The following is a 23,366-nucleotide window of genomic DNA, read 5'->3' on the forward strand; positions in this document are numbered from 1 at the left end:
CATTGGAAGCGTGTATTCGTCATCGCCATACTGGCGTATCACCAGGCATGATGTTATGGGCTGTCATTGGTTACACGTCTCGGTCACCTCTTGTTGACACGGACGGCACTTTGAACAGTGGACGTTAGATTTCAGATGTGTTACGACCCGTGCCTCTACCCTTCATTCGATCCCTGCGAAACCCTACATTTCAGCAGGATAATGGGTTAACATTGAGACCCTGATTGGTCAGATGAAAACACAGCCAGATAGTTTTTTTTTAAACCAACTTCGGTAAATTGTAGTAAGGAGAAGTTAGGGAAGAGTTGCTTCCGAGACGGTGAGGTGAGCGGAGCTGTGCTGCCCGCTGCCCCCTCACGAACACCGACACGGTAATGAACGCACGCGATGCCGTATAACAGCGCATAAAGCTTCACTCAGAACTGCAGAAGTCTCATCTGTTACACCCCCTTTTTGCGTAATACTAGTGTCGATCGTCAATTAAAGCTCATGGTGTTCACATTTGCCACTTGAAGTAAAAATCTGAACCGCGATGATTTTTCTGTTATATAGTTATTGAGAAGCCACATCAGCCACTGTAATTTACGACAAGTTACGTAAGTAATTAAAGATAACTGAGGGTCACTGTAGACCATTTTGATAGTTTTCTCTTTTGTGAAACTTAATTTAAACCTAGATTATAGATGAGATATGGCATAGGTCATCCTTCGATCCATTGTAGAACTTGGAAACCCATTCAGGAATATTCGTTCACATTTTTGTTGAATGCAGTTGGTTTTTACTATCCTGTATTAAAACGTTTCCTTTTATCAATAGCGCAATTTATAAACAAGGTTTTGTGAGTAGAAAAAAATTTCCAATGGTAAACTTAACTGCTTTTTCGACGTTATTTTACCAGCCAACTAAAATTAGGAAAGCCTTGAACCCCTTCCACTTAATTTAGTTAGTATTAAGATTCTTTTATAGTGAGTGCAGTGGAGCTGACGCTGAAATCATTAAGTATTTGGTTATATCATCACTAGTCTCACTGAACTCTTCTGAATTCTACATGTCATGTGTGGTCTGACGTCTCCTTACCAGCAACAGGTCCCAGGTTCAAACTAGTCAATGCCCTAAAAAGCACGCTCAGAGCGTCGTTGCGCGAAAGTGCTAGGGAGACACGATGTAGAACAAACAGACACCATGCAGAATGTTAGACTGGCGTATCACCAGGCATGATGTTATGGGCTGCCATTGGTTACACGTCTCGGTCACCTCTTGTTGGCACTGACGGCACTTTGAACAGTGGACGTTACATTTCAGATGTGTTACGACCCGTTGCTCTACCCTTCATTCGATCCCTGCGAAACCCTACATTTCAGCAGGATAATGCACGACCGCCTGTTGCAGGTCCTGTACGGGCCTTTCTGAATACAGAAAATGTTCGACTGCTGCCCTGGCCAGCAGATTCTCCTGATCTCTCACCAATTGAAAACGTCTGGTCAATGGTGGCCGAGCAACTGTCTCGTCACAACACGCCAGTCACTATTCTTGATGAACTATGGTATCGTGTTGAAGCTGCATGGGCAGCTGTACCTGTACACGTCATCCAAGCTCTGTTTGACTCAATGCCCATGTATATCAAGGCCGTTATTACAGCCAGAGGTGACTGTTCTGGGTACTGATTTCTCAGGATCTATGCACCCAAATTGCGTGAAAATGTAATCACTTGACAGTTCTAGTATAATATATTTGTCCAGTGAATACCCGTTTATCATCTGCATTTCTTCTTGGTGTAGCAATTTTAATGGCCAGTAGTGTATTTCTTCAGTTACCCATTGGTATCCACGGTTTCTTCGCATTTACCTTATTTCTACCTATGTTTTCCCTGCCAACTTCTGTGATGGCCCTTTTTAGAGATGTCCATTCCTCATCAACAGTACTGCCTACTGTGCTATTCCTTATTGCTGTATCTATAGACTTAGATTCGTTGATTTCAACCTATCCCCTATTTCCTGTGCATTTAACAGCGGAATTCCCATTTTACTCTTAATGTTACCACCCATGCATTTAATGTCACAAAAATTCGTTTTGACTCGTGTGTATGCTGAGTAAGTCCTTCCAACAATAATTTATTTTTCGATTTCTTTACATTTTTCACGCAGCCATTTAGTGTCGGTTTCTGTGTACTACCTATTTATTTCATTACAAAGCGACTTGTATTTTTGTATTCCTGAATTTCCCTTAACGTTTTTGTATTTCCTTCTTTCATTAGTCAACTGTAGCTTTTCTTCTGTTAACCATGGTTTCTTCTCAATTACTTTCTTTGTAACTACGTTTTTCTTTCCAACTCCTTTGCTCATTTTATAGAGGTTCATCCCTCATCGACTGTACTGCCTACTGAACTATTCCTTGTTGCTAACCGTAAAAATAGCCTTAGAGAACTTAAGCCGTATCTCGTCATTTCTTAGTACTTCTTTGCGTATTGATTCTTTCTGATTAATGTCTTCAACTTCAGCCTACTCTTCATCGCTACTACATTGTGATATGAGTTTATGAATTTCCTTGAGGCAGAGAAGTTGCTGTCCATGCAACAGCACGGCTTTGGAAAGCACCGCTCCTGCGAAACACAACTCGCCCTTTTTTGACATGATATCTTGCGAACCATGGAGGAAGGGTATCAGACGGATGCCATATTTCTTGACTTCCGGAAAGCGTTTGACTCGGTGCCCCACTGCAGACTTCTAAGTAAGCTACGAGCATATGGGATTGGTTCCCAAATATGTGAGTGTCTCGAAGACTTCTTAAGTAATAGAACCCAGTACGTTGTCCTCGATGGTGAGTGTTCATCGGAGGTGAGGGTATCATCTGGAGTGCCCCAGGGAAGTGTGGTAGGTCCGCTGTTGTTGTCTATCTACATGAATGATCTTTTGGATAGGGTGGATAGCAATGTGGGGCTGTTTGCTGATGATGCTCTGGTGTACTGGAAGGTGTCGTCGTTGAGTGACTGTAGGAGGGCACAAGATGACTTGGACAGGATTTGTGATTGGTGTAAAGAATTGCAGCTAATTCAAAATATAGATAAATGTAAATTAATGCAGAAGAATAGGACAAAGAATCGCGTAATGTTTCAATACTCCATTAGTAGTGTAGCGCTTGACACAGTCACGTCTATTAAATATTTGGGCGTAACATTGCAGAGCGATATGAAGTGGGACAGGCATGTAATGGCAGTTGTGGGGAAGGCGGATAGTAGTCTTCGGTTCATTGGTGGAATTTTGGGAAGATGTGGTTCATCTGTAAAGGAGACCGCTTATAAAACACTAATATGACCTATTCTTGAGTACTGCTCGAGCGTTTGGGATCTCTATCAGGTCGGATTGAGGGAGGACATAGAAGCAATTCAGAGGCGGGCTGCTAGATTTGTTACTGGTAGGTTTGCTCATCTCGCGAGTGTTACGGAAATGCTTCAGGAACTCGGGTGGGAGTCTCTAGAGGAAAGGAGGCGTTCTTTTCGTGAATCGCTAGTGAGGAAATTTAGAGAACCAGCATTTGAGGCTGACTGCAGTACAATTTTACTGCCGCCAACTTACATTTCGCGGAAAGACCACAAAGATAAGATAAGAGTGATTAGGGCTCGTACAGAGGCATATAGGCAGTCATTTTTCCATCGTTCTATTTGGGAGTGGAACAGGGAGAGAAGATGCTAGTTGTGGTACGAGGTACCCTCCACCACACACCGTATGGTGGATTGCGGAGTGTGTATGTAGATGTAGATGTGCCTTACAATCCAGTAACTGTTTTCGGAATCCCTGTCTGGCCATGATGTAATCCAACTGAATTCTTCCCGTTACACACTGCGCTTTCCAAGTATGCCTCCTCCTCTTGTGATTCTTGAACAGGGTATTAACTATTAGTAGCTGAAACTTGTTACAGAACTCAGATTTTGTTCTCTCTCATTCCTTGTCCCAAGCCCATATTCTCCTGTGACCTTATCGTTTACTTCTTGCCCTACAACTGCATTTCAGTCCCCATGACCATTAGATTTTGATCCCCCTTTACATACCGTATTTCCCTTTCAGTATCCTGATATACTATCTCTTCATCTTCAGCTTCAGCTTGAGACGTCGGCATGATCTATGACTGTTGGTGTTGGTTCGCTGTCGATTCTGATAAGAACAACCCCGTCACTGAACTGTTCACAGAATCACACTCTCTGCCCTACCGTCCTATTCATAACGAATCCTACTCCTGTTATACCATTTTCTGCTGCTGCTGTTGATATTACCCTATACTTATCTGACCAGAAATCCATGTCTTCTTTTCACTTCCCTTCACTGACCCCTACTATATCTAGATTGAGGCTTTGCATTTCCGTTTGCAGATTTTCTAGTTTCCCTACCACGTTCAAGCTTCTGACATTCCACGCCCCGAGTCGTAGGACGTTATCTTTCCGTTGATTATTCAATCTTTGCCTCAGGGTAACCTTACCCTTGGCTGTCCCCTCCCGGCGATCCGAATGTGGGTCTATTCTGGTATTATTTGCCAATGGAGAAATCATAATGACACTTCTTCAATTACAGGCCACAAGTCCTGTGGATACACGTTACGTGTGTTTAATGCATTGGGTTCCATTGCCTTCTGCATCGTCATGCGTTGATCATTGCTGATGCTTCCGCCTTTAGGGGCAGTTTTTCCCATTCCTAGGACAAGAGAGTGCCCTGAACCTCTGTCCGCTCCTCCGATCTTTTTGATGAGGCCGTTGTCAGAATGAGGGGTGACTTCTTATGCCGGAAGTGATCCACAAACTTTGTGACAAACTAGCATAAACATTGTACATAGCAAAGGATTCTTACTTACTGCATGTCGTCCATCGCTTGCGACACCGTTGCAAATTGAAATTTAAATATTGTCAACCTTCTTATTGTAATAAAAACTATTAATGTGATTTGCTTGAACTGTTGTTCAGCATTCCAAGAAGGCAGCATCCTTTAGGCGCCCCATACGAGACGGGTGGGCAGGACCTCACACCGTCATTTCCCTCTAGTGGATTAGCTGGATGTGTGTAAATCTGTATATGGCACGAAAAAGAAGGATCGGAACGCTTTGGCTCGTGTAGTCTTAGAAGAATTGACACTGTCGACTGCTCTACAATGAAAGCTATTTTCTTCGTGTTCATCCAAAATTTATGCAGTATTATGATAAGCTAATGTTTTTGGAGTAAAATAATCACTATGCCAAGCTACAGCGCCTTAAGATGAAGCCTTAGATTATCGAAATCTCTCGCAGCTAGACAAGAAGCACTAACCACAGCTGACTGGAGACAAAATAAGGTAATGGCTATTCTCCACAGTAACAAAAAAAAAGGAAATGAAAAAATAAATAAAATAAAATAAATAATGGTGCTTCTGTGGGAGATGGCCGTGGTAGCTTAGCCAAGGAGCTCTATAACGAGTTTCGTAGCGACAACTACGTCGCCTGTGTCATAGTACATTTATTTTCCCAGCAGCGTTGAGGATATACAAAACTGTTTCCACAGTGCTGTTTCCTCCGCCAGCCGAAAATGTGTGTGTGTGTGTGTGTGTGTGTGTGTGTGTGTGTTCATAATGCAACTGTTGCCTAAATAACCGTGATAATAGTCACGTGCTACATGGGCCATTACAAAGGCCTTTTAAACAGCTGTAATTATTAACACGTTTTTGATGCACAGTTCAGTGTTTTGTTATTGGTGTACACAGCGCAATTAACTTTAGTCAGTAAATGGTTTTTACAAAATCCTATTTAAGGATTTATATGTAATTAATTTTAATGTGATTTCTTCCGTTGTTTGAAACATTTGATATAGGGTAATTGGAATCCTATAAATAGAGCAGGAGCAATACATTAATATCATAAAATCTTGTTGAGAGGGCACATGTTAAATTACAGCAAAGCAACAAATTCATAATACAGAATTAACGAAAAGAATTTTAGTTTACTATATATTCTATCAACAAGAGTGAAATCTTTGAATTTTCTGAAATATAAACTTGGGTGCAAAAACTATTCGTAAATACCCCGCCCTCTTCTACTTCAAATATAAGTCGGTATTACGATTTAGTAATTCCACTGTAAATTTTATGAAGGACCCTATTAAAGGTAGATTTACTCAGAAAAGCGATGTGTAACTAAAGAAATGCTCTTTTGCAAGGCAAAAATGTCATTCTTTTGTACGAGAAAATAAATAACTTCTGCGTGCTCTTACATCATATCATTTGCAGCGATTTACATGTTATTTTATGGTGACTGTAATTGTCAATTGATAACAGAGGTGTATTTGTTACGTAATCGTTCAGTAATTTATGTAGAACGTGTCTGCTAGGGGAAAGCGCATTTTTGTGGCTGCTTTTGGTCTTTGCAATCGCCATCTCATTAAATGGTGAACTGAGTAATGGCTGAACAGTAAAGAAAAATCTAAGGAGCTAGAAGTTCACAGCTAGAAAGGGCCTCAACGTACAAACACTCATGTTAATTAGATCATGCAAGACAGTGGTAGGCTCCAAGTAACACGAAACAGCATAAAAGGAAGGCTGTAGAGAAGAAAAAGGAAAAATACGAAGGAATCCATAGTAATAGGAGAGAAGAGAAATATAAAATCGAAAAGAGGAAAAGAGAAGAGAAAATGAGTTAAAAAATGCAAAAAAGGAAGTAAAAAAGAAAAAGACGAGAAATAGAAAAAGAGGAAGAAAAACGAAAAATGTTTAATTCTAGAGGTATCGAATTTTGCTGAGACTTTTCTTGTTTGTAATGGAAGTTAAAGACCACTCTCACAAAGTCAACAATCGTAAGTCTTTTCAGTCCTGCATGATTTTGACTGGTACATCGGCTATTGTAGATGTTATTAAAAAGGAAAGCGAACCTGTTTTCGGGTTCTCATCAGGTGTCAACCCAACGTTGCAAACACAGATAAACATGATGTGTGACTTACACAGATGTTATATGTAAAGCAGATACAAAAATGATAATAGTGTTAACATAAGATAATATTACAGTAACTAAAAAGCGCTAAGCAAAGTTCTTATATGGAGATACAGTATATAACAAAGGATGACAAAGAAGATGAATTTACAGCTTGAATCTAGTATTTGTAACAAAAATTTAATAAACAAGAGGAAATTGGAAACTCAGTCTGATTATTTAATGCTAGGCTGGCTTTCCGTGCTGTGTGTATACTTCCAGTGGGATCATCTTTCTGCTTTTCTTGACAGACCTTAAAGCTTCACATTCTACATCATACGAATGGTTTGCTGCTAAAACGTGATGGGCAAATGTTGAACGTTTCCTCGTTAATCTCCAGCTTCTCCCATGTTTACGTAGCCTAACTGCCACAGCTCTGCCTGACTGACCAATGTACCATTTTCACACTACATGCAACTCATTTTATACGTAGCAAACTGTGCCAGGGGTTACAGTTTGTCTTTATTATTGAATAAAAATTTTCATACGCTGTTGGTATTATAAAAGGCAGGTTGGTAGTTGCAAGACTTTAATTCTTTAACAAGGTTGTGCAAAACGTTGCCAATATATTGGATTTTGCTCCAGGGTTTGTAAACACTGTGTGACTGCTGTTGGACAGCTTACAGAAGTGGTGTAAGTTTATGTATTTCCTTTTTTTCTAAGTATGTTATAATCTGGGATAAGCTATAGCCATTGCTTGAAGCGATATGTTTGATAAGGTGTGGTTCTGGACGAAAGGTTGATTCAGACACTTCAACAGATATGACTCACTGCACCACTGACCTGGAAATCGTATATTTGTGGCTGTATGCATGCTGTGAGCTAGCTCGGATTACCGTATCAGTAGCTACGTTTTTTTTCTATAAATGCTGGAAATGTATTCTTTCTTCTTTCTCAGAGTACCACTTGCAACATATGTTCTCAATTATTTACCGGATGTGTTCCAATCTCTCTCTTCCCTAGAGTTTTTACCCTCTACAGCTCCCTCTGGTGCCATAGAAGTTATTTCCTGACGTCTTAACAGATGTCCAATCATCCTGTCCCTTCTTCTTGCCAGTGTTTTCCTTACATTCCTTTCCTCTCCGATTCTGCGCAGAACCTCCTCATTCCTCACCTTACCAGTCCATTTCCAACGTGCTTCTGTAGCACCATGCGTCGATTATTTACTTTTCTTATTTTCACTGTTTCGATACCATACAACGCTGTGCTATAACAGTAGACTTCTCTTGGCCACGAATGCATATTTGCCAGTGCTAGGGCTGCTTTGGATGTCCACGTTGCTTTGTCCGTCATTGGTTATTTTGTTGCTTAGGTAGCAGAATTCCTTAACTTCATCTACTACCCGATCATCAACCCTGACTTTAAGTTTATCGATGTTCTTATTTCTGCTACTTACCATCATTTTCTCGACCCATACTCTGTAATCATTAGACTGTTCATTCAATTCACCAGAGTCTGTAATCCTCCTCCACCTTCACTCAGGATAGCCATGCTATTAGCAAATGTTATCATCGATAGGCCTATGGACTATGTGGACGATGTGGCCTATTCTACAACTTATTTTAGATCCATGTGACGATGCTATGCTGATTATATTTATATGTTTTGACGATGTGATTATGGCCTTATCACTTTAGGACTTGGTGTAAAAAAGATCTGAGGATGGTCATTACGGACTGAAACCGGTCATCGTGTAAAGAATTTATATTGTGATCAGAGACTGGAATAAAAAAAAACATTTGACAGTATTGGATAACTGTTTGTGTACACGATTATGTCGCAGTTTCTGACACACACCCATGTCCGCGGGAGGATCCAAAACTTCGGCGAGAAGGCCGCGCAATCCGCACATGGCGCCTCAAACCACGGGGCCACTCCGCGCGGCTGAATTTATTTAGCTATTATATGTTGAGAGGCACCCACATGCCTTGCTCATACTGTGGCATCAAGCAGTCAGGCCTGCAAGATGAGTGGTCTGCCAAGCGAGTGGATTCATTCTTATTTATCGAGTAACATGAACTCTAGTACTCACACTTAAGTTACAAGTTATCCTCCTATATGATTAATACGCAACGGAAACACGCATCTGACTATCAGTAATTTACAGAACTCTGACTGTACACTATGCACTGGCAATACCAATTTTTTTTGTCTTTTACTTAACGGCTTTTGTCACCACGTGGCCACCGCACTGAATATGAATGGCGCACACATTATAAATTCGGGACATTATGACAACATACAATTCGAAGGAAAAGTCCACCAATCTTTTTCTTTTCACTATCTTATTTATTCCGATAAATTCTCCAACCCAAACACACAAATTCTATAACCTACAACAATAACATATGAGAAATTCCGCCCAGTGGGCATGGCTTTACATTGGTGAATCTCTATATTATGGTCTCGTAATTATTTAACGCTACAGTGCACTTTCTGGATAGGATGGTGGATCTTTTATTATTTCTCACACTTCGACTCTCACAATCATCATCACGAAACTATCCTCCAGACCGAGCAGTACCGAAGGAACAAGCATAACTCACTAATCTTTTGAAACTACCTTGCTACTCTCCCATGCAAACCACACATACCCAAATTACATGACATACATCACACTACAATACGAAATACAAAACACTGAATAGTCACAACACTATCACTTTCAGCTTTCCCACTTCAATTAATATTTATCCCAGTTTCACACGACACTGCCCCACTTTGCAATTCTACTTTCCTACTATGAACTCTGGAGATATTTGCACGTCTCCCTGTGCAATGCAAGCCAAGTGGCGTTGCTGGATAGACAGCCGACTCACCTTGCTTCTCTCTCAGAGTTTGAATCTAGCGTCACACGGAATCATATCACACAAAGTAATATCAAGAACATATTCATCACACACGCGAGTCCTCAACTGATACCATGGACGAGTACTTCTCTTTATCCTTTGTCTCATACACAGATTGAGACTTACACAGTACTCACCACGTGGAAGTACTCGTCTCTAATTTCAAGTCCTGTACACGCTACTTCTTAAATATTTCAACTTATGGTACACACGCTATTTCTTAAATATTTCAACTTATTGTACACACGCTAGTAATTCAGCTTAACTTAAGCACACGGAAGTATTTCAACTTATTGCTACACGTGGTTTCATTGTGACCGTTGGTCACTTCCGAAGATTACTGCGATCCCATTAATATTACCTGCCTGACATTTAATTCTTCCCACAAAAGTTCCTGAAATAGAGAAATTACTATTTCAAACTACTCTTAAATATTCCACATGCATACCATGTCTCCACTCTTTCGTCATTACGGAACACAACTAAAACAGGTCTTAACAGCACAAGATCCAGCGGCAGAGTGCTGAAACATGGCCGTTCTTTAGGTCATCTCGCACTTATCTCGAGGTGGGGGGAGACCATGCTACCGTATTGGTCAGCCACATTTCAGGCGCTCAAAGCTCAGGTAAATTTCATCTCTTTGGTCCCACCAAAGGTGGCCAAAGGATCGTCTCAAAGATGATCATATATTCACATTCACTATCTGCGGTTAGCAGACGACCATACATTCATTCATTTCACAGATCTCACCAAACTGGATGTAGGGATTTATTTTGTGGGAGTGCACATGTGATCAATTAAATAAATAAATTGTCATTCTTTCCCACACTGGTATCCGGCTTCGCTGTATCAATTGAAATTGAGTTATTTTTACAAAAAAAATGTGTTGTTCTGACAATAATAATGAAGTATGTTGTACCTATTTTCCATGTCGGGCGGTACTGTACCCTTTCAATGTCTGAAGTTCGTTATGAGCGTTCCTTGGTCATGGATGCCAACAGAGTTGAATTATTGTTTTCAGATCGTGAGTAAGACTTTGCCGCAATAATTGGAGTTGGTGTACAATGGTGGAAAAAGTCTTACAATCGTCTCTTGGCGCTTTCAAGAGCCACGAGTTGCAACCGCGATGCAATATTACAAACCATTTTATACCCGAATCCAGTGTCTCTTCCGAAATTTTTGAAGGTCAAATCTCTTTGTAGTTACATAGACCCATGTATGATCGAAAAACTACCCCATATTCTATCGGTAAGCTTAAGCAGAGATAATCTCAAAACACTTTCGATAACTTCGGACGTCCAGCAACATTCCGTAAACGTTTTAGGAGACTAGATTAAAAATCTGGTTATTCGTTAGGAATCACAGAGTTCTTGCATGGTTCACTCGTTTTTGTAATACTACAAACACTAACGAACTCCGTAATTATATCGATGAGGCGTGCATATCCGACAGTGTTAGCAACCTAAGAAAGGCGTTAAACACTAAAAGGCTTTTCCGGCTGCTTTCTCTTCGTTGGCTTCTTACGTAGTGTTCTTGCACATGTTAGCAGTGGGAGCGGGAGGCGTACTGGCTGGTGCAGAGGCATGTGAATGAGGCGAAGTCGGTGGTGTTAACACGGGGCTGCAGCACACTCGGAAGCCCGTCTGCGACAGCCAGCCTGCTGTAGCCAATCTAACAGTTAAAACGGTGCATTGCGGCCCGCGCACCGCGCAGCTGTGATTTCCTGGCTGTGGCGTCTATCAGAACACGTCGTACTGCACGGCAGCCAGCTGGCTCTGCGTAGTCAGCTGGTAGCAGGGTGTGCCATGGAGAGCCTATGTGGCCGACGTCAGTACTGTGCACTTGCCAAAGCAGACGGACCTTGTTTGCATTCTAAACAGAATTCGAGATGACTTTCGACAACTTGTATGACAAGTGAGATTGTCTGATTATAGATATTTATAGTCACCTGTTTCTGGCACGTAATTTTGTAAAACATACCACGCTTTTATTAAGGAAATTGCAAATACTTCTCGTTCATCTTGTGGGCGATGAGAAGTACTCAATTTATTTGACAGAGTGCTAAGTGTGAGACAGGCGATACTTAAAGAATTTTTTGCTGTTTGTTAAATTCCTTCCTTCCTCTACAAGGACACATTACATTTTCAAATAAAATGCCTCATCTCCGACAATGACATCCAGCATCAGTACTTCATTGTTTGGAATGAATCTTTCCTCCGATGTTCGTAAGTTATTACTAACTGCGTTTTTCATGAAAAAATGATTGGCTAAAATAGATAAATCATTATATTTTCTGTATACTCCAACATCTACTACACTACTGGCCATTAAAATTGGTACACCAAGAAGAAATCCAGGTCATAAACGGGTATTCATTGGATAAATATACTACACTAGAACTGACATGTGATTACATTTTCACGCAATTTGAGTGCATAGATTCTGAGAAATCAGTGCTCATTGAGTCAACCAGAGATTGGATGGCGTGTACAGGTACAGCTGCCCATGCAGCTTCAACACGATACCACAGTTCATCAAGAGTAGTGACTGGCGTACTGTGACGAGCCAGTAGCTCGGTCACCATTGTCGAGACGTTTTCAATTGGTGAGAGATCAGGAGAATGTGCTGGCCAGGTCAGCAGTCGAACATTTCTGTATCCAGAAAAGCCCATACAGGATCTGCAACATGCGGTCGTGCATTATCCTGTTGAAATGTAGGGTTTCGCAGGGATCGAATGAAGGGTAGATCCACGGGTCGCAACACATCTGAAAAATTAACGTCCACTGTTCAAAGTGTCGTCAATGCGAACAAGAGGTGACCGAGACGTGTAACCAATGGTACCCCATACCATCACACCGAGTGATACGCCAGTATGGCGATGACGAATACACGCTTCCAATGTGCGTTCACCACGATGTCGCCAAACACGGATGCGACCATCATGACGCTGTAAACAGAACTTGGATTCATCCACAAAAATGACGTTTCGCCATTCGTTCACCCAGGTTCGTCATTGAGTACACCATCGCAGGCGCTCCTGTCTGTGATGCAGCGTCAAGGGTAACCGCAGCCGTGGTCTCCGAACTGTTCGTACAGATGGTTGTTGTCTTGCAAACATCCTCACCTATTCACTCAGGGATCGAGACATGGCTGGACGATCCGTTACAGTCATGCGGATAAGATGCCTGTCATCTCGACTGTTTGTGATACGAGGACGTTGGGATGCAGCACGGCGTTCCGTATTACGCTCCTGAACCCACCGATTCCATATTCTGCTAATAGTTATTGGATCTCGACAAACGCGAGCAGCAGTGTCGCGATACGATAAACCGCAATCGCGATAGACTACAATCCGACCTTTATCAAAGTCGGAAACGTGATGGTACGCATTTCTCCCCCTTTCACGAGGCATCACAACAACGTTTCACCAGGCAACGCCGGTCAACTGCTGTTTGTGTATGAGAAATCGGTTAGAAACTTTCCTCGTGTCAACACGTTATAGGTGTCGCCACCGGCTCCAACCTTGTGTGAATGCTCTGAAAAGCTAATGATTTGCATAACACAGCATCTTCTTCCTGTCGGTTAAATTTCGCATCTGTAGCACGTCATCTTCGTGGTGCAGCAATTTCAATGTCCAGTAGTGTATGTGTAAATAAACGTATAATCCATATCGCAAAAAGCAATTTGAACAACGGAAAAACTGAATGGAAATGAAGTCCTATGCTTCTTAACAGAGCATAGGGGAACGATGAGGGAGACCCGCACCGCCGTACTAGGGAAGATCCATGTGGAGATACTCCGCTGTTGCCTTCCTCCGATCGTAATGGGGATGAATGATGACGGTGAATACGACACAATGACACCCAGTCATCTCGAGGCAGTTGAAAATCCCTGGCCCTACCGGTAATCGAACCCGGGACCCCGTGCTCGGGAAGCGCGAGCACTACCGCGAGACCACGAGCTGCGGACAGTGAAAATATAGTGTTCATAAATATGTTAAAGTGAACATGAATTAAGTGACTTTGCCTTTATTATGAGAAAAAAACCGTAACATATCCCACCTCCATCTCGCTCGGCTTATCGGTCAGTATAGGCCGTCACCTTGCTGCTCAACACTGCAGATGCATCAACCAGGCTGCCTTTTGCGTTGCAGCCCTTACTGCTAAGATCTTCCACCTATGCGTACTTTTATTTTTTAAATTTTTAAGCTGCAGATTGATTTGAGAACGTAAAACGTAAATTTCACCAAGATCAGATATTTGTGTTCCCAAACGTCCCGCTGGTGCATCGACTGGACTAATTCATGTAAGTCACGGCAATAATTAAACCTGGGAACTTGTCTCTAGGGCGTAAAACACAATTGAATTTTCTCCCAGCACAAGAAACTGAGGGCTCTTATGCAAAAGATAAATAATCTCTTATTTATAGAATGACGATCGACCACACCATGATTCCAATGAAACAGGGCGTAAAGGTCAAGTGAGGCCGAAAAGGCGATAGCCAGTCCCCGGTCGAGAGTCAACAAATTAGACATCGGTAATGGGAGTACTCTCACGAAGGAAAAGGGTAGTACCAGTCAGGTATTCTGGGGTCACTTTGAAGACAGTTTGAAATCGAGCGAGAGAGATACAGGAAAACAACGCTCACAGAAAAATACTTTGTCCGCCCAGTAATCGTAAATAAACTGCCCTAAAGAGGCAAGACGAAGATCAGACTCAGTGCGCGCAACATTGAAAGTAATAAATGTTTATGTCGGAACCACTGATCGAAAAAATGAAGGACAACACTGCCTACTCTATCGCACAACGTTACAATAAACAGCAAAGCCCATGGAGAAGTTTGAGGGAGGGGTGCTCGCCCCCCGTTCCGCGGAATCCGTACATTTCGATTTCTTAGATACAGCACTGACGTTCAGCTGTGCCAGTAATTAGCGCTTCTTAGCAGGCAAAGAATCTTCACCTGCCGGCGAAGTGGGAGGAATCAGTCTCAAAGTTTGATACCATTCTTGCCGGTCAGTAGTCGGGTTTCGGCGTCGCGGAGGTGTCGTCCTATGTGACCAACATGAGGACTGGCATCTAGCAAATCTGCTTCACAATAGGGCAAAATCTGTTCTACAAGGTCCGGTAGCCACCATCTGACGGTGAGATAAAATGTTCTGTTTCACTTGCATTTCTATAGACCGAATGTCACTGTAACACAGTAGCCGTTGTTGGCTAGACAAACGTTGTAGGTGATTACATTTAGCATCGCCATACTTTAACAATATCTGTTTAAGACAGATATTGTGAACTTCCAGCGGGAGGTTGTAAACACGAACTTTCATGTATTGAATAACAGCAATGAATTATCCAGATGACGAAAGGGAACCTGACTGCCATATTCAAGAAGCAGTTAATCAACATGAAAGGGGGTCATAAATTTAACAAAAAATATACTAATTCAGTATAAATATAAGAAGTAAGTAGCCGGCCGGGGTGGCCGAGCGGTTCTAGGCGCTACAGTCTGGAACCGCGCGACCGCTACGGACGCAGGTTCGAATCCTGCCTCGGGCATGGATGTGTGTGATGTCCTTAGGTTAGTTAGGTTTAAGTAGTTCTAAGTTCTAGGGGACTGATGACCTCAGAAGTTAAGTCCCATAGTGCTCAGAGCCATTTGAACCAAGAAGTAAATACCTGATCCGTGATCATTAACCACGCGAGGTGGCGCATTGGTTAGCACAATGGAGTCGCATTTGGGTAGACGACGGTTCAATCCCGCGTCCGGCCATCCTGATTTAGGTTTTCCGTGATTTCTCTAAATCGCTCCAGGCAAATGACGGGATGGGTCCTTTGAAAGGGCACGACCGAATTCCTTCCCTGTCCTTCCCTAATCCGATGAGACCGATGACCTCGCTTTCTGGTCTCCTCCCCAACAACAACCCAACCCGAGAATATTCCAAAGGTACCTACTAACCAGTCACGGATCTCAAGGGAACTAAGTTAGTTCCGGGGTTTGGTGTGATGGATGCAGTAGTTTTTTTCACTGGGGGGACTGCAGTGGCGTGGGTGTTGGGAAAGTGGATCAGGCTCATCAGTGGTTATGTAGGATTTGCAGCAGAGATAGGAAGATAGTGGATCAGGAGGGGAAAATTGCTGCCCTTCAGGCTGAGCTAGATCAGGCTAGGGAAGATCTGGACAGGTTAAGGAGGGAGAAGGGCAAAGAGAGGTGGGAAGTGGCAACAGGTAGCAGAAGGAACAGGCCTAGAACTAAGTCTGAGAGTTTTGTGGTGAATGTCAAAAATAAGTTTGACCTGTTGCTTCAGTTAGAAACTGATGAGCCTCAAGCAGAGGTAGGTGTAGACAGGACATAACATACTTTCAATAGGAAATTGAAAAATAATGTAGGAAAGTCATCGAAAAGGAAGAAAGTTTTGTTGTTAGGCAGTTCTCATGCCAGAGGTGTAGGCCAACTTCTGCAGGAGGAATTAGGACCAGAATACCAGGTAACAAATTTTTTCAAACAAATAGTCTGGATCAGGTGACAGAGGATTTAGGTTCACTCTGTAAAGGATTTACCAGGGAAGACACCGTGGTTATTGTGGGAGGGCCAGGGAACAGCATCGACAGAGATCCTGGGTACAGTATAGAGTGTGACCTGGTAAAGATTGCGTCAGCATCGAGACACACCAATGTTGAATTTGTATCTGTCCTGAGACGCCATGACCGGCCTCATTTGAACTCTTCTGTTGGGAGAGTTAATTTGGAGTTGGAACGGCTGCTTGGGTTGGGTGCGGGGGCTCATATTGGTGTGGTTCCTGTTGATTATTTCAGTAGGTGGGACTATATCAGGCACGGCCTACATCTCAATAGGAAAGGGAAGGGGAAACTGGCTGGGGTAATAGAAGGAAATTTAAGGGGGGGAGGCACTGCCATTAATGGTAAAATACCAGTGGTTACAGGTGTTGGAGCAGCACCTTTTTTAGGATAGGTAAGACAGAAAGATGTCAAGTTCTACGAGAGGTCAGGATTGAAACAAATCTTCAGTTTAGGAAAGAAATTAAACAGCAGAATTCTAGCACATTGGATCACCAATCACAGCTATCAATTATAAATTTTCACCAATCACCAGAAATTTTATCTCCACCAAGTTGTATCTCAGTCCTAGGTAATTCCATTGATGAATTAAAGTCACCCAACCCAGTTGACATAATCTGCATCTCTGAACACCATGTGACCACTGGTATAGGAACTAGGCCTAAGCACAATGAGAAACTCAGACAGGAGAGTACTGCAAATGTTAGAATAAGGAAAGGTTCTCATAAAAGTATAATTAAAAGTAATGTAAGAATATTTCATCAAAATATTGGGAGTTTAAAGAATATAGTAGATGAGATTCTGGTTTGTTTAGAAGATTTAGAAGCTGAAAATGAAATAGATATACCATGCCTGTCTGAGCATCACATTGTTACTGATATGGATAAGGTAAATGTAAGTGGTTATAAGCTCTCTGCACATGTAATGAGAGAAAATATGGAGAAAGGAGGAGTTGCCATATATGTCAAAAGTTATCATTGTGCAAAAAGTATAGAAACAAAAAAGTTTTGTGTAGAGAAACATATAGCAGCATGTGCCTGTGAGCTTAAATTAAATAAAGGCACATTTATAATTGTAACTGTATATAGGTCCCCATCAGGAAATTTTCATCTATTTCTGAAAAATTTGGACTCCTTGTTGTGCTATCTGTCAGACAAGGGGAAGCAAATTATTATTTGTGGGGACTTCAATGTAGATTCTCTGAAAGAGGGTAATAGGAAAAATGACCTTGAAGTATTACTCGGTTCTTTCAATTTGACACCCATTATTGATTTTCCTCCTCGGGTGGTAAAGGATAGCAGCTCACTGATAGATAACTTCTTTATAGACCAAGATAAGTTTAACCAGATAAATGCTCAGCCTGTTGAGAATGGTCTTTCTGATCATGGTGCACAGCTAGTTACAATATATGACATAGCTCCATTCAGCAATACTAAACAGTCCTCCAAAGTAGCACGTTCAGTCAACGATTTAACAATTGCAAATTTCAGGGAAAGCCTACAGCAGCTAGACTGGGATGAGGTGTACCGTGAACCTGATGCCAATTTAAAATATAATTTATTTCATGACATTTTTGTAAATGCATTTGAAAACTGCTTCCCCAAAAAATAGTTAAATATACTCGTAAGAAACCTTGTAACAAACCATGGCTTACTAAGGGTATAAAAATATCTTGTAACTGGAAAAGGGAAATGTATCTGACAGCAAGAAAGGGTAGTGACCCAGAAACTATCAAAAATTATAAAAACTACTGTGTTATATTAAGAATAGTTATTAAAAAATCCAGGAGTATGTGTATCATGTCTGAAACCAGCAACTCCGATAATAAAATTAAAACAATTTGGAATATTATTAAAAGAGAAACAGGTCAACCAAGAGCAGAGGAAGACAGTATTACCATCAAATTGAATGAAAACTTTATGAACAAAAAGTCAGAAGTTGAAAATATTTTTAATAATCATTTTCTAAATGTTGTGGATATAGTAGGATCCAGGTGTTCATTAGAAGATGCTACGCTGTTAATGGAAGAGGCCATACCTATGCAATTTGATACAATTGAAATCTCACCAACTTCTCCCTCTGAAATTAGGAAAATAATAAACTTGCTTAAAAGCAAAAACTCACATGGAATTGATGGCATTTCCAGCAAAATACTAAAAGCTTGTTCTCAACAGATAGGTAAGATTCTCAGCCACCTGTGTAATAGCTCTCTGGAACAGGGCATTTTCCCTGATAGACTGAAATATGCTATTGTTATACCTTTGCATAAAAAGGGGGATAGATCTGATGTCAACAATTACCGTCCAATCTCCCTTCTAACAGCTTTATCCAAAATTTTTGAGAAAGTAATGTATTCAAGTGTAGCTTCACATATCTGTAAAAATGAAGTACTAACAAAATGTCAGTTTTTTTCCAGAAAGGTTTTTCAACAGAAAATGCCATATATGCTTTCACCAGTCAAATTTTGAATGATCTGAATAACCGAACACCTCCCATTGGGATTTTTTGTGATCTCTCAAAGGCTTTTGATTGTGTAAATCATGAAATTCTGCTAGACAAGCTCAAGTATTGTGGCATGAGTGGGACAGTGCACAACTGGTTTAATTGGTACCTAACTGGAAGAGTGCAGGAAGTTGAAATATGTAGTTCTCGTAACATGCAAAAATCAGCACATTCCTCAAACTGGGGAATTATCAAGAATGGGGTTCCACAAGGGTCAGTCTTGGGTCCTTTGTTGTTCTTATTATATGACTTGCCATTCTATATTCATGAAGAGGCAAAGTTAGTTCTCTTTGCTGATGATACAAGTATAGTAATCACACCTGAGAAACAAGAATTAACTGTTGAAATTGTCAATACTGTCTTTCAGAAAATTACCAAGTGGTTCCTTGTAAATGGACTCTCACTGAATTTTGATAACACACAGTACATACAGTTCCGTACAATGAATGGTATGACGCCATTAATAAATATAGACCTTAATCAGAAGCCTATAGCTAAGGTAGAATATTCCAAATTTTTAGGTATGTCCATTGATGAGAGATTAAATTGGAAGAAACACATTGATGATCTGCTGAAACGTTTGAGTTCAGCTACTTATGCAATAAGGGTCATTGCAAATTTTGGTGATAAACATCTTAGTAAATTAGCTTACTACGCCTATTTTCACTCATTGCTTTCATATGGCATCATATTTTGGGGTAATTCATCACTGAGGAATAAAGTATTTATTGCACAGAAGCGTGTAATCAGAATAATAGTTGGAGTCCACCCAAGATCATCCTGCAGACATTTATTTAAGTATCTAGGGATATTCACAGTAGCTTCTCAGTATATATACTCTCTTATGAAATTTGTTATTAACAACCAAACCCAATTCAAAAGTAATAGCAGTGTGCATAACTACAATACTAGGAGAAAGGACGATCTTCACTATTCAAGATTAAATCTAACTTTGGCACAGAAAGGGGTGAATTATACTGGCACTAAAGTCTTTGGTCACTTACCAAATAGTATCAAAAGTCTGACAGATAACCAACAAGTATTTAAGAAGAAATTAAAAGAATTTCTGAATGACAACTCCTTCTACTCCATAGAGGAATTTTTAGATATAAATTAAAAAAATATTAAAAAAATAAAAAAAATAAAAATAAAAAAACACAAAAAAGTATGTTGTTAAATTAACCTAATTATGTCACGTATTGGAAAATTCGACTCGTTCCACATCATTACGAAATATCGTATTCATGATCCATGGAACTAGTATTAATCGAATCTAATCTAATCTAAGCTAATCTACACATGGCGGGTGGACTTGTCAAAAGCAAAACTAACGGTGCCTTGGCGTTGGATGACCTGAGACGAGATGTTTACAAATAAGTGGTCGGAACCGGCGGTAAATACACCATTATATGAGCACATGAGTCAACACACTCGTAAAGTTACGGCGGAGCGAAGACTAACACGTCCACACGGCACGGCCTCCGAAGCGGAACCAGGCTGCAGAGGTGGACGATGACTCTTTCTAACTGAAGGGAGTGGCAAATTGATGCAGTTGCCGTACGATAGCAGCACTCTAAGGGCAGGCAATTTCAAATGGCTATTATGCCTGCACTGATCATTATGACCATCCTTCCACTGTTATGACCACAGTTACTTATTTCAAACGATCAGCTGTTTCTATTGTACAAAACCGCAGTGGGTGTAAACGTTGAAAATGGCACAACGCGGTAATCAGTTGAACATGTAAATTCAATGAGTATCGTCATAGTACATCCAAAGTCTTCTAATAAATTTGTGGGTGTTGCTGCCGATATGAAAAAAACTTTTTCAATAAGTTAAATATGACAATTATTAAGCTACTTTTTACAGATGCCCTAAACTTGTCAGAAAACAGATGCTCATTGAAATATTACTTTCCATGTGTACTGCAGCTGCAAAAGATGAAAAGTTTAAGGTATCGTAACGCTTTAAAATCACCTCACAGGGGACTGTGATTGACGATGGTTATTGGTAGTCTTCTGCAGAATCGAAGATTTTATGTCTCCCTATATGGTAAGAACAGTAGATGGCGACTGCAGAAGAATGGCTTACCACAAGGAAGTGTACTTTCTCCCATCCTTTATAATGTGTACACTATTGACCAACCTATACCTCAAGATGCAAAACTCTTCGTATATGCTGATGACCAGCTGTGGTGGTCCAGGGGTCCAATTTTGATGCAACATCTGGAAATCTCTCTAGAGCGCTTGAAGAACTGGCTCAATACTATGACGCAAATCACCTCAAGCCAAACCCTGACAAAACCCAAGTATGTGCTTTCCACCTGCGCAATAGAGATGCTGGAGTTGAACTCGACGTTACATGGCAAGATAAGAAGCTAAAGCACTGTCCAACACCTAAATACCTTGGGGTTGTACTTGACGGAACGCTTTCCTTCAAGCAGCATTGCCAAAACACCAAAGCTAAAGTCTGCTGCAGGAATAACATCATCCGCAGGCTGGCAAACTATGAATGGGGAGCTAAACTATCAGTACTGAGAACATCAGCACTTGCTCTGTGTGTTTCTGCAGCAGACTATGCAGCGCCAGTATGGGAAGTATCTGCACATGCTAAACAGGTTGATGTAAGTGTAAATGAGACAATGCGAGTTGTTACAGGCTGTCTCAGACCCACACCAACGGGTAATTTGTACCTACTTGCTGGAATTGCCCCATCCAAGATCAGAAGGCAGGTGGCAGCAGACGCTGAGAGAACAAAGAAAGAAACAGATTCTCGACACCCACTGAATGGGCACGTCACTCAGGTTCGGAGGCTTAAGTCTAGAAATAGCTTTATTGCAAGAACCAAGATCCTGGACGGTTCACAGGAAGATAATAGAGTCCATAGATGGGAGAATGAACAAACCGCACTGCAGATAATACCAAAAGAGCAAATGGCACCTGGAAACAAACTTCCTTATACAGTGTGGAGAACACTAAATAGGCTGAGGGCTGGTGTACCCAGATGCAAAACTAATCTGCTGACTAACGATGAGGACATTCTTTGTGGATGCGGAGAGGTACAAGACGAGGCACTTCTGCTCATGTGCCGACTACTGCCGGAGCCCTGCAGTTTTGGTGACCTGCTACAAGCCAACGACAAAGCCGTAGCGGTGGCTAACTACTGGAAAAATAAAATTTGACCTGGACACGGAAAAGTAAAGTAAAGTAACGCTTTAAAACAATTATCAGCTGAACTTTAGATTTGTTTGAATCTAAGTAGTAGTGCTGACACTCTGATTAATGTTTCTGGCTAGCAAATATACGATACTGAAGACACAAGAGTGTTCCCTGGTGCTCAAACGAGTTGCAATAGATGGTTCTTTATGAATATATATGTGATTATCAGCGTGTCTTATTGTGTTTTTGGGTATTCAGACTTCAGACTTCAGATTTCAAAAGTCGGTAGGCGTGGCTTTTGTAGACCACATGAAGGTCTTTCCAGATTTCCTTAATAATTTAGAAGCCGGTCAGTGTAGTATCCGCTGGTTAGAGAGAAAACAGTTTCCACAACCACACTCAATTCCACAAGCATATATGTCACCAAGAAAGTGACCATTTCAGTCGATGACATGTTAGTTGAACAGAAAAAACATAGACGAAATGAAGTTTACTGTGCAACGAAGACGATTTGTAATTTTGCTGGGAAAACTGACAAGAAATCGTACGGAAGCGTGACACAACGTCGAACCAATGAGAACTTAAGACATATATTAGGGATGTATCCGTTCAGATGCGTGTCCTGTCGTACGTGTTTAGTGCTTCGGAGTCTTAGAAAAGGACGGGGCTCTGATTGTTTTCCTGTTCCCGCTTAATCGCTTAATCCCAGCTTGCGTTCCGTATCCATTGATCTCATCGTTGTAGAAAATCCTAACCTTCCTTCTTCTCAAATTTTGGTGCCGTTTAGTGAAGGTGCTAGAATACAGTTCTCATAAAGAAGTGGTGTAAGGGCTATGACTAGACTTTGATGACTATAGTCGTTGAGCCGATCGCATCTTTATGGAATATCCAGCATTTGGAGCAGTGTTTACATTTACTTGTAACATTCCGAAGGCTCGTTGGGTTACGTCTGATATCCACTTAGTCCCTAAATTATATACGCTTCATAAACGGTGTGCCTTGATATTTCCGGCATCAGTGGTCAGATTCACGTTGGAAATAGTTTAGTTTAGTTATATCATGTTCCGTAGATTATTTTCACGATTATTTTATCGATATGATGTGGAAAAAGTCAGTTTAGAAGACATATATACACTCATGAATAGTGCTAATATGGATATTACTGAAAGTTTTAGTTCTGCACATGCAACTACATTTAGAGGTACATTTTTTTACCAGTTTTGAAACAGAAGCTCGTCCATGGAATAGAAAGTGTTGTCCAAAAAAAATTTTAAGTTAGATTTAAAACTTGATCTGCTACCTGCCAGACA

This window comes from Schistocerca piceifrons, chromosome 3 (assembly GCF_021461385.2).
Source record: "Schistocerca piceifrons isolate TAMUIC-IGC-003096 chromosome 3, iqSchPice1.1, whole genome shotgun sequence".
NCBI classification, from domain to species: Eukaryota; Metazoa; Arthropoda; class Insecta; order Orthoptera; family Acrididae; genus Schistocerca; species Schistocerca piceifrons.